General features: G+C 39.3%; 1 protein-coding gene across 1 annotated transcript in view; it reads right to left on the reverse strand.

Annotated features, from left to right (window-relative positions):
- The window catches only part of FKTN (fukutin), a 77710-nt gene extending 72064 nt beyond the window's left edge, over positions 1-5646 (reverse strand). Inside the window, exon 1 of the mRNA XM_027863299.1 lies at positions 5582-5646. The gene's annotated coding sequence lies outside the window, so the exon portion shown is untranslated. The remainder of the gene's footprint in view (positions 1-5581) is intronic.
- Between the last annotated feature and the right edge of the window lie 6552 nt (positions 5647-12198).

Here is a 12198-nt window from a genome sequence, read left to right on the forward strand (position 1 = left end):
TATTATTTAAAAAGTTATATCAGAACTAAGACTTTATTGACAAATGAATGATTCAATTTACTCCAAAAGAAATTCTTTTAAGGCTCACTCTTTGTAACTGACTCCTTATTCTCATACATTGCATGAATATGATCTCATCACTTGTGTTTTGAATTCTCAGACTAAAAATGGCTTTTCTTATATTACAAATAAAAATATGAAACAACCATTTTACATGTCTGATCAGTTTCCAATGAAAATTCCTACAGTAAGTTTAATTGCCACAACTTTTTCTCTATCATGTTTATGATGGACTTGAGTTTATGATGGATTTTAAATATATTAGCTCATTTGATCCTCACAACAATCTAAAGAAGTAGAAATATTTACACTGGGGTGCAAGAGGCTAAATGACTTTCTTGGACCTTAAGTCAGGAAGACCTGGGTTCAAATTTGATTTCAGACACTTACTAGCTGTGTGACACTCGGCAAATCACTTAACCTGTTTGCCTTATTTTTCTCAAGTATAAAATAGAGATAATAATAGCATCTACCTCCCACAGTTGTTGTAAGGATGAGATATTTGCAAAATGCTTTGCAAACTACATAAATGCTATTGTCAGTATTATTATTATTACTTGCTCACAGTGGTCACACTTGTCACAGTACTTGCTAGTCAGAAGAAGCAGCAAAATTGAAATCCAAGTATAAGAACTCCAAATAATATTTTTACTATTCCAGGACTGCCTCAGTATAAAACATGATCCTTGGCCTCAAAGTTTACCATCTAGTTGGAAAGATATTAACACAGACTATATATGGAACAATGGCTTAAATAATAGTAGAATGCTGAGTTGTGTAATAAACTAGAAATGCTCTAGCAGTACAGAAAGAAGTTCAATGAGATCTAATAAGACTTAAGTCAGGCTTTGAAGGACAGTGGGGATTTGGGTCAATGAAGAAGAGTGGAATCTTCAAAAGAAAAGCACAAAGACAAAGACAAGTATGGCATGGTCAAGGGACAGTGAGTACTTGCTTACAAAGTATTTTCTTTACAATATCCCTGCAAGAATCACCACTCCCATCTGATGAGGAGGAAATTGTAGTTCAGAAAAGTTCAATAACTAGAAAGTATCCTAGATAGGACTAGAAGCTAGGTGTTCTGACTCCAAATCCAATGCTCTTTTCATTACATATGAGTTAAGAGAGTAGAAGCACATAATTGCATAACTTTGCTGTTATGTCTGAACAATTATGGAAGCAGAGGGAGATGAAAAGCAGACCTAGATCTTGTTAATCAAATATTTGATACATAGATATCCAAGTACTTTAAATGTATATTTAATGATTTAATGGATCCATGAGCTTACCGACATGGGTACTACTGTCAACAGTGCACATTATAAACCATCCATAGCTCTTCGTGCAACTCTTGCCCATGTCCTCTGGTAAACCTTTCATTGGGAGTCCACCAACAAGCCAGTGGCTTTCCTCTTGTGTTTTTTTGTTTTTTTTTGTTTTTTCTTGGCATTATGCAGCTAACAGGGAAGCCTGTGGGCAACATGGCAGGATGGAAAGACCGCTAGATTTGAAGAAATCTAAGTTCCAGTTCCGGCTCTGCTGCTTATGCCTCTATCACATTGGGCAAATCACTTAAACTCCCTTTGGGCCTCAGTTCTTCAACTGTAAAATGAAGAGTTTGGAGTAGATGAATTCTAAAGAATCCTCCTGCTCAAAATGTACAAATCTTCTATGGAAGATTTCTTGTTGGAGGACAGCCCTTAAGGTTGAGTTCTCCTCTACGAAGTACCTTTTTTTTTTAAATCAGTAAAAAAACATAGCAAGATACTGTTTTCTCAGCATTTTTCTTCAATTATGCGTGTATAAAATGAGGTTTGCTATTAAAAATTATTTACAAAAGTCTACTTATTCCCTTACCATTTTTCATCACATATTCTTGATGTGTGTAGGTTATTCTGATAAAGATTTGCAATGAGAAAGTCAGCATTATTTTTACATTACTTATATCTTCTCCATTACTTTTATTCATTGGGGAAAAAATCATGGATAAATATTATGCTAAATTACTCTCTTCCCAAGATCAATGCCTTCAAAATTGCATCATCTGCAGCACAGGTTTTCTCCATATGCACTTGGTTTCATTTGGCTGTTCATACCAGCATCATTTTCCTTAATATTGGTATTTTCTCATGGGAAAAATTCAGGTACCAAGTTTATTAATATCTTTCTCCTCTTTCAAGCTTCATAATAGATTCTTTTTTTTAATCATTTTTTTTTTAGGGGCTAGGCAGTGGGATTAAGTGACCTGCCCAGGGTCACACAGCTAGTAAATGTCAAGTGTTTGAGGCCAGAATTGAATTTGGGTCTTCCTTACTCCAGGGCCACAGCTCTATCCACTTTGCCACCTAGCTACCCCCATAATAGATTCTTCATGGAAGAGTACAGACAGAATATCCTACCAAAAGTCCATGTATTCTAGTGTTCATAATAGATAACTAGTGTAAGAAAGTGGATATCCCTTTCAAAAAACTTGTAACAGACAACTGGTTGGGGGAAAAGTAGGCAGTCTCATTGCCAGTATCAATGTAGTTTGTTTTTTTATTTCTTACTTTTCAGCATTAATAACTTGTTTGACCATGTCAACTTAGAGCTACCATTATTGAATGTTGGTTTTCTTCTCACCTTCAACATTGTTTCAGAACTTTGATCTAACAAGGCAATTATCTAAGTTTAAAAAAAAAAAACCTGATTCATAAAGCAGAAACTAGTCATTTATGATTATTAAAACACATTAGATTTAATTTTTTATCTTCTTCAGGGTTCTCCATATCTATTGCCTTCCAACTATATTCTTAAAGAAAGTATTCACGACATGAAAGCATGAAGCTTTTAGCATCTTTCATTTCTTAAATTTGAACCATATTTTTTTGCCTACCTCTCCAAATTCATCCTTGGAATGAAATCATCAAGGACTGAAGTATAAATTAACCTAAGTTCTTTGTAGATCTCTCTGAGTCTTCATCCTCTGAAACAGATGCTTGTTTCCACTTGACTGAAACTGCTGTCACCAACAGCTTTCTCACAAATCTCATATTTCTTGACCCTTCTGCGATATCTGACACCACTGACCTACCTCTTTCTGGTTACTCTAACCATTTGGGATTTTTTTTTCCTACCCAAGATTGTGACCATTCCTTCGTGGTTTCCTGGGCAGGTTCATCATCCATGTCCTGAGCCCTACGTGGGGGTGTACCCCAGGGTTTTGTCCTCTACCTCCTCCACTTCTCAAGTGTCTCTTTCTCTCTGGAATTTTATCAGTTCTCGTGGATTCAGCTTTGAAGTCTATTAAGATGACTCCCAAATGTATACATCCAATCCTCATCTATCTCCTCAATTCCAGTATCTAATCTCCAATCACCACTGAGCATCCTCAAACTCATATCCAAATGAGAACCCATGTTTCTTTTCCTCCAAACTCATCCTTCCTCTTAACAATTCTTTGGTCATCCAGGTTCACGATTCATTCTCAAATCATTCTTCATTCCCCAAACCCAATCAGTTGTCTAACTCTACTTCCTTAATTTTTTTTGCATCTATCTTCTTCTCTACACAACCATCTTAGCTCAGTACTTCATCACTTCTCACCTGGCTGATTGATTGCAATAGCCTCCTAATTGGCCTCTTTGCATCCAGCCTCTGCCTTCTATAATGCTGTCCTCATATAGCTGCTTTCTTAGGCTTGATACAAGCTAGCCCTAAATGCACATCTATAATCTAGAAAATTTAAATCAGTGAGGAATATAATTTTAAAAACATCTTTACTAATATAAATACTCAACAAAGACATATAAATAAACCTTCAGCAAAAAAATGCAGCTTCAACTTTCTAAATGCCCACCCACAGGGATGTAACTTGGGTCAATAAGCAACAGCCTGAACAGGAATAAATAGCTCATCAAATCCAAAGATACTTGATACCGTTTTACATAATTTTTTCCAAAAAGTAGGCCTTAAACCTATTACCCTTTGAAGAGTCCAAGACTAAGAACTTCCTGTGGGTTTTAAATCATATGCAACCTAATTATCCCTTTATGTCCCAAGGTTTGGGCTAAATAATGCCTAAGACAGATGCAAAACTCACATTGCTAAATTTTAGAGCCAAACATACGTTATCATCACTCTGCTTGATACTTTGGTGACACCCCCCCCCAATTTGCCTTTAGGACAAAATACAAACTCTCATGACCTTTAAAGACCATGACAATTTAGCTCTAGTCTATTTTTCTAGGCTGACTGCACATTACTCTATGCTGCAGTCAAACCAGCTTACTTACTGTTCCCCACACACGTCCTCTCCCCCATTCTTAGAATAAACTACTTTCTTATCTTCATTTCTCAGAACCCACAGCTCCCTTCAAGTACCACCTCAAACAAGAGAGCTTTCCTGACTCCCCCAAGTGTTATAACTCCCCCCCCAATTGCGGTGGCTTTGTTTTTTATGTAATCTGTATTTACTAACTTATGAATATGTTTGTACCCTAACCCACACAGTAAAACTCCTTGAAGGCAAGAGCCTATCTCATTTAATTCTTTAGCTACAATTTCTTCCTATTTTCTGCTTTCATTTACAGTAAGGACGTTAACACTGCCATGGTTTAGTTCCTCCAGCAGTATGTCCACTTGCCAGCTGCTGGAGAAGGATCTCACATGTACAGCATAAAAATTAACATTCACATTGGGTTTAAATAGCAGCCCGTGCTCCCCTTTCTACCACTGTGCCACCGCAGCTGCCAAAGGCAGACCGCCCAGGAGGGAGGGCCCTTTAATATTTTTTTCTTTACGTCATTGCCCAGCAAAAGCAGTCATCACATGGTGAGGCGCCTCCTCATACATTTCTAGGCCTGTCCTCAGCCAGCAGCCAGTCGAGAGCCGTAAATTATCCTACGGGTTTTTCCAGCTGGAGCATTTTCCAAGGCTTGTATCTCGCTTCGGGGCCAGGGTCACAGCCGAACCACGAAGAGCCGTGAGGAGTGGACTTGGGTGGACAATTTTTAAATGTATTTTTTCTAATTAAAAGCAAAATAAAAAGGGAGTGTGTGTGGAAATGGAAGGGGAACCCTAAGTCTCAATGTTTCCTCAGGTGTAAAGTAGAGATGAGAGTAGCCGTCCCCCCACCTCTGCCCCCTTAGAAGGCTGTAACGAATGTCGGATCTCCAAGCGCTGGATAAACCTGAGTTATTAAAAAGGCGAGGTGGAAGCAGCAGGAGGGGCCGAAGAGGAGAAGGGGAAAGGGGGGAAAAACGGGGGGGAGGGGCACAGAGACACAAGCGGGCGCGCCCCAGGGATGTGCGGAGGAGCTGCCGGACAGAGGAGCACCTCGGCGCCGGACCTGCCCTGGGGCATTAGGGTGGGGGGCTAGGGGCGACGAGGCCCAAGGGATCCCGCCCCCCCTCCTCACACCCCCCGCGCGCTTGGAGATCCTCGAAGGCAAGCCCCAGAGGCCCACGGGGGCGCTGAAGAGGGAAAAACGGACGCCCCAGGTGAAGAGGCCCCGCAGGTCTGCGGCCAGCCTCGCGCTTACCTGCAGAACGCACTGGAGAGCGCAGCAGCAGCTCGAGAGCGAGGGCGGCGGGTGTGCTTTACGGCACACGCCGCCGGCGTTGGAAGGGCCGCAGCCGCACTCCGAGGAGGCGGGGCCAGCAAGCCCCGCCCCCCGCCCGTGTCTCCGGAGCAAGATCTTCGCTGGATTCGGGAGCTGTCCAAATGTGGGCGGGGCGGGGCGGACCGGAGAGGCTCTGGGCGTCCCTGGCCTGCCGCGGTCTGTTCCGCTGGAGGCGGGGTGTTTGGGGTCGCATCGAATCCGAGAAGCCCCGGGCCTCTGGGGTCGTCTTCGAGTTCAGCTTCAACCCGGCGGGGATGAAAACGGCAAAGGAGCCGGTCAGAGAAACTGGGCCTCCCGGAACAGCCCTTGGGAGGCAGAGAAGAAAGAAAACGACGCTTCCCAATGATTCAATAAGTGTCCGTTAAACACCCACTATATGTTTTCGAAAGGAGAATTTTCAAAAACCGAATATGAAGGCTCCTTACCTTCCAGGAGTTTGTGCTCTAGTCAGGAATGTAAGTGCTACCAATTGGCTTGGGCCTATGGGTATCGATAAAGATAATAGATATAGATGTAAATAGATACAGAAATACATGTACACACATATACACATGTGTATCTATTTATGTCTATCACATATGCATTTTTAAATTTTAATTGATGCTTTTTTCTTTTTACATAACTCATTTCTCAACAACTCTCCCTTCTCTGGCCCACCTTCTATAAACACTCCCTAGAAACAAATAACTAGTTAAACAAAATACATCTATATCTTGGCCATGTTTGAAAATGTCCACTACATTCCATTCCTATGCCTCTCTGCTGACAGTCAAGAATTGTGTCATAGTCAGTCTTTTGAAGTCACTGCATTGATCCGAGTTCTAAAGCCTTTGGGTTTTTTTCTTTAACAATGAATTGTTTGCCTTGTTCTGCTTATTTTGTCTGCCGGTCAAGAGTCTTTTTTTTGCGGGGGGGCTAGGCAATGGAGTTAAGTGACTTGCCCCGTCAATTGTCAATTGTCAATTGTCTGGTCTGAGACTGAATTTGAACTCAGGTCCTTCTGACTGTAGGGCAAGTGCTCTATCCACTGTGCCATCTAGCTGCCCCCAAGAGTCTTAATAAGCTTTTATTAAGGGCCTACTATGAGCTAGGCACTATAAGACCTGAGGATACAAAGAACAGTATCTGTTCTCAAAAGAAAGACAACATGAAAGGAATGGTAATGGAGGATATACCAAAAAACAACTGTGTACAAACAAGATATGTACAGGATAAAATGGAGCTGACCAACAAAAGGAAAATACTAACATTAAGGGAAAATTGGGGAAAGCTTCCTATAGAAAATGAAATTTTAGCTGAGATTTGAAAGAAGCCAGAGAAATCAGAAGGTGGAGATGAGGAGTGAGATAATTTCAGGTTTGGGGAACAACCAGTAAAAATGCACAAAGTCAGAAGATGGATTGTTTTGTTGGAACTGTAGGGATGAATGGAAATGTAGGAAGGGCTTTGAATGTCAAACAGGTAATTTTATGTCATCCTAAAGGTGATAGGGTGCCACTAGAATTTATTGGATGGGGGAGAAGGGGTGACTTGGCTAGACCAGACCTGAGCTTTAGGAAGATCAATTTGACAGCTAAGTGGAGAAAGTCTTCCAAATTTCTGATTCTTTCATACTGATAAATTTTATAGGTTACAATTATCCAACAACATTCCAATACATTCATTAGGTTAGGACTTCCATAATGCAATGAACCCAAGACTGGATCTGGAGTCAGCAAACCTGGATTCAAACTCTGGTTTACCACATACTACTTATTGTTGTTTGTCATGACATCATGGGTGATGTATTGATTCATGCATGAATTGGATTTAACTGAGGCAGAATTGCACAAAATCATCAGCCTCACTCTTCTGGAATCATTGAAGTCAGTGGCAAGACAAAAGTCAAGATGACTGGTGTTGGCCTGGGATACAGTGGATGACCTTGGCATCTTCGATGCCTGACCAAGCTCTAAGCACTCTGGTGCCTACATCAGCCACCTACATGGCCGTTGGAACAAATTTTTCTCATCTGCCCATTCCTCCAGGGGAAGTCTTTACATGCTTGTGGTAGATACCACCCTAACTCAACAATGTTTAGCCCATTTGCCAAAACAGTTTATCAGGGTGTGGCTGCTGTGCATCCTACAGCTTCTTGGAGCCACAAGTGAGAGCTGAGTGCCAAGCAGGCACCAAAGGTGGATGAGCAGTGAAGAAAAGGGCTCGGCACACCATCACCAGAGGTGCTAGTTCTCCTTGAACAACCCATATACCCCATACTACCTGTATGACTGTAGGCAAATTACTTAACTTCTCTAGGCCTCAGATTGCTGATCAGTAAAATAGGAAAGTTGCACTGCTTTCCATTTTGTCTTTGTATCTCCCACACCTAGCATAGTGCCTTGTACATGGACACAATAAATTCTTATGAGGCTTGATTGCATTGGAGTGGAGGGTCTTAAATGAGAGGCTGAGGAATTTGTATTTTACTCTGTAGGCCAGTGGTGTCAAATTCACATAGAAATGCGGGCTACTAAACTATATGTAAGGATCTGAGTGTACATAATGCCTTAGGAAATCACATTAGCATTATCTAAGTTTTATTGCATTTTTATTCATTTTGTTAAATATTTATCAGATATACTTTAATCTGGATCCTGGGCACTATGTATTACTATGACTTGCATGTTTGATACCTCAGCTCTAGGCAATAGGAATCCACTAAAGGTTTTTGCCAGGGGAGAGACTTGTGTTTTAGGAAGATGATTTTGACAGCAGAATGGAAGATGAATTGGAAGAGAGACCAGAAACATTAAAAACAATTAGAAGCCACTTAGGAAAGAGGTGCTGAAGGCCTCGGTTAGGGTGCTATCTGCTGGAGTAGAAAGATACAAGAGTTGTAAAGACAGAATCAACAAATCTTGACAACTAATTAGATGAAGGAGAGGAGTCAACAATGATTCCAAGGTTTTGAATCTGGGTACCTGCTAAGATAGCAGTATCCTCAATGTAATAAGGATGTTTTGCAGGGAAAACATAAAGAATGCAAAGGAGATAAGGTATGAAGAGAATTTTGTTAGTAAAGTAGGGTTTCCAGAGGGCACAGTAGATAGAGAGGGCAGAGACCAAGGAGTAGTAGGATTGAACAGGATAGGGATGAGATTCCAAGAAGAGGTTAACAGGGAAAGAGAGTTTTAGTCACGATGGGTGGCAACACTGAATCACTAGGATTCAGGGAGCAGGAGGAGTTACTTTTCAGGGTCCTGTTATTACGGAGGGTTGTATAACACTTTAAATACCAGGGAGTTGGGGGTGGGAGGTGGGGTAGTGGCGGCCAGGAGTTTAGGTCTCAAATAGGGGTCTCCAGGGACTGGTGGACTAAACTTACAGTTCAGTAGTTATATCCCAAGATGGCAGTGGATACATCCAGAAGATATGCTAAACAGAGCATGTACTTGACTCTTTGTAAGGACTGATGTCTAAGATCCTGTCCTTTAGGTATTCAATCCAGTGTCTGAGGTCCCTGGTAATGTTAAGACTAGGCATTTGCCTGATATCTCAGGCTTTCTGGCTCTGGTGGTAGTGACTGAGGCCTCACTAAGCTTTTACGGTCCCTTCAAGCATCTTTTCATGATGTGCATTGGTAGCAAGTGGGCTGATTGTGTAACAAGAATAAGAGTCAACAAAGAAGTAAACTGATGCCCTTAAGATACTTCTTGTTTTTTACCCTTTGTTCTTGAAGTATTCCAATGACATCATGAGGCTGATGTCTTGACTTGTGCATGAATTGGATTTAAGTGAGGCAGAACTGCACAATGTCATTAATCTCACTCTTTCCTCCAGAGTCATTGGAGTCCAGTGGCAAGACAAAAGTCAAGACGACTGAAGATGGCCCAGGATCTCTTGAGATACCAAAGGAATCAGAAACACAGGGTATCTCAAAAGTCTTAGTGCAGTTTTAAGCACTTAAAACTGCACTAAGATTTTTGGAACTTTCTGTATGTCTAACATGCTGGAAATATTTATGAGAAAACATAAGAATTACACAAGATGTGGAAGAGATGTTATCTACATTGCTGTAAATAGTACATTTACTTAGGGAAAAAAAACACGTCCAGGAAATTCTCAGTATCAAGTACAGTTTATTCCAGAAACTGAGGTACAAGGGATTAACCATGAGTTGATATCTTTGCCATAGAATCATGGCAAAGCTAACAATAGTTTTTCAGGATATCGTACAATATTTTCCAAAATTTCCTTCAAATTACTTCATTATGGAGTAGAAGTTATAAATAGTATTTAAGATTACAGCTTAAATTTAAGATTCCATAAAAATATTCCTGAAAGTTTTCAACTTCTTGAATGTTGCCAAGTTGACAAACATAAATAGATACTTCCCATCATGTTATTGAAGCTAATGAGAGTAAATAAAGCTAGTGAGATAAATTAACAAAGAGTTAAGAGTTATGGAAGTGACCTACATAGATCATTTAGTCCCACCATTCATTTGGAGCAAAATTGACTATTTTTTTTTAATATCCTTAACAATATCTAGTATATCCTTGACACAGTATAAATGCTAAATAATTGTTGAATGTAACATAAACGTTCTAGCCTCTTCTTGAGCCTCAAAAAGACATTTTCATATTCTTTTCTCGTGAATGCATATCTTTTAGAACTATTGACAGGAAGCTGTTTCTAATATTACCTGTTACAAGTCTGTCCTTAAGTAAAAATAAAAAAAAATTGTTACCTAATGTTCTTTTGTGTAAATTGTCATTCTTTTCCAAGTTCAAATGTTCTCAGTTCTTCTAACTTTTATAGGCATTAATTTTCTAGTCATCAGTTCATTTCTAAACCTCCAAAATGGAAGTCCAAGAATAATTGCCAATTTAACATTGTCTTAACAACTTTATATAAAAATGGAACCCAGAAACGTAAAGATGGAAATTGAGTTTCTGCCTTGTATTATAGTTATTTGTTCAAATTATCAGTCCTATAAACTCCTTGTGGGGTGGAAACTAGGCCTTATTCATCTTTCTATCCCCTCACAGCACTTAATAGATAATAAATACTGGTTCAATGAATCAAAGTATAGAAGCGGAGGGTAGAAAAGAGAGAAATTTTAGGATTGCAGAGGTGATTATCTAAAGTTAATGAAATTCCTTGGTAATTCTGCACCACTGGACAAAAAGAATGTTTAAGCTTAAAGCTGTTCATGAGTCAGCATTATACTGGAATCTAAATAGGTTAGGAATCAGAAGACCTAAGTTCTAATCTCAGTTTTACCAATTAGTTGTAGTCTAACCTTGAACAAGTCACAAACTCTATGGTTTCTGGACTCCTCATCTAAAAATAAGATAATGCCATTCTGCCTAATCCCTAATGTATGTGAAAAATGCTTTTAAAGTGTGGATAAATAGGAAAATTATATTATTTTAATAATAACATAATGTTTTCTCTAAGAGAGTTCTAACAAATGAGACAAGTTGGTAAAAATACTGTAGCTAAAACAGTGGGTACAAAAGACCGCTAGTTAGCTGAGTGGATAGAGTGACTTGAAAGTCAGGAGAGAACTGGGTTCAAATCCTATCTCAGACACTTAAAAACTGCAGGACTCTGAGACTCTTAATTTCAGTTTCCTCATCTGTAATAGGAAGACCTATTACAAGGTTGTGAGGACCAAAGGAGATAACACAAATAAAGTGCTTTGCAACCTTAAAATGCTAATTAGGGTGTTGTTTTAAGGTTATTTTTTTTTAAAGCTTTAACAGCTTAAAACTGCACTAAGAGTTTTGCAACACCTAATATACATGCTAGCTATTATAAATAGTTACAGTATTCTTCATTTACCACTTAAAAGTTAAATTGGAAGAAATGGGATTTTTCACTCTATTTCATAGAATTATACTCAAATAATAGAAATAGCAAACAATTTAAGGAGTAAGTTCATCTTTAACAACTGAAAAGTCCAGTTTATAAGTAAAATAAATCAAAAGTATAAATGACTTGGCTCACAACTAACAGAATCACTAATGTCCTTCTAAATGCCATATCCAATGGCCTTTTTTTCCCTTCCCATTACCCAACCTTTTGATACTCACCACTCATGACTATTCGATATTTTGTCATTCTTGACTCCAAAAACACCATTTTCTGGTTTACTTCTTACCTCTCTAAATACCCATTCTTGGCCTTGTATCCATCACCAGTCCATTACAGAATCTCCAAGATTTTATTATTAATCCTCTTCTCCAAGTTCTTCCTAGATGATCTCATTCACCTCTACAGCTTTAACTATGATCCCATCATGAAAATGTAGATGCTCATCAAATTTGCAGATCACTTGAGGTTGGCGGAATGATACCTAGTAAGTTTGATGACCAAATCATTATACACAAAAATCCTGACAGATGCTGGAGAAAAATGTGACACAGTGAAAAAACACATTCAATTGGGCTCCAGAGTACCTAGATTTAAGTTCTAGCTCTGCCACTAACTACAAGTAAAATTTTAGGGAAATTACTTCATCTTCCTGACCTCATTTTCTTCATTTA

This window comes from Vombatus ursinus, unplaced genomic scaffold (assembly GCF_900497805.2).
Source record: "Vombatus ursinus unplaced genomic scaffold, bare-nosed wombat genome assembly UNPS02014770.1, whole genome shotgun sequence".
NCBI classification, from domain to species: Eukaryota; Metazoa; Chordata; class Mammalia; order Diprotodontia; family Vombatidae; genus Vombatus; species Vombatus ursinus.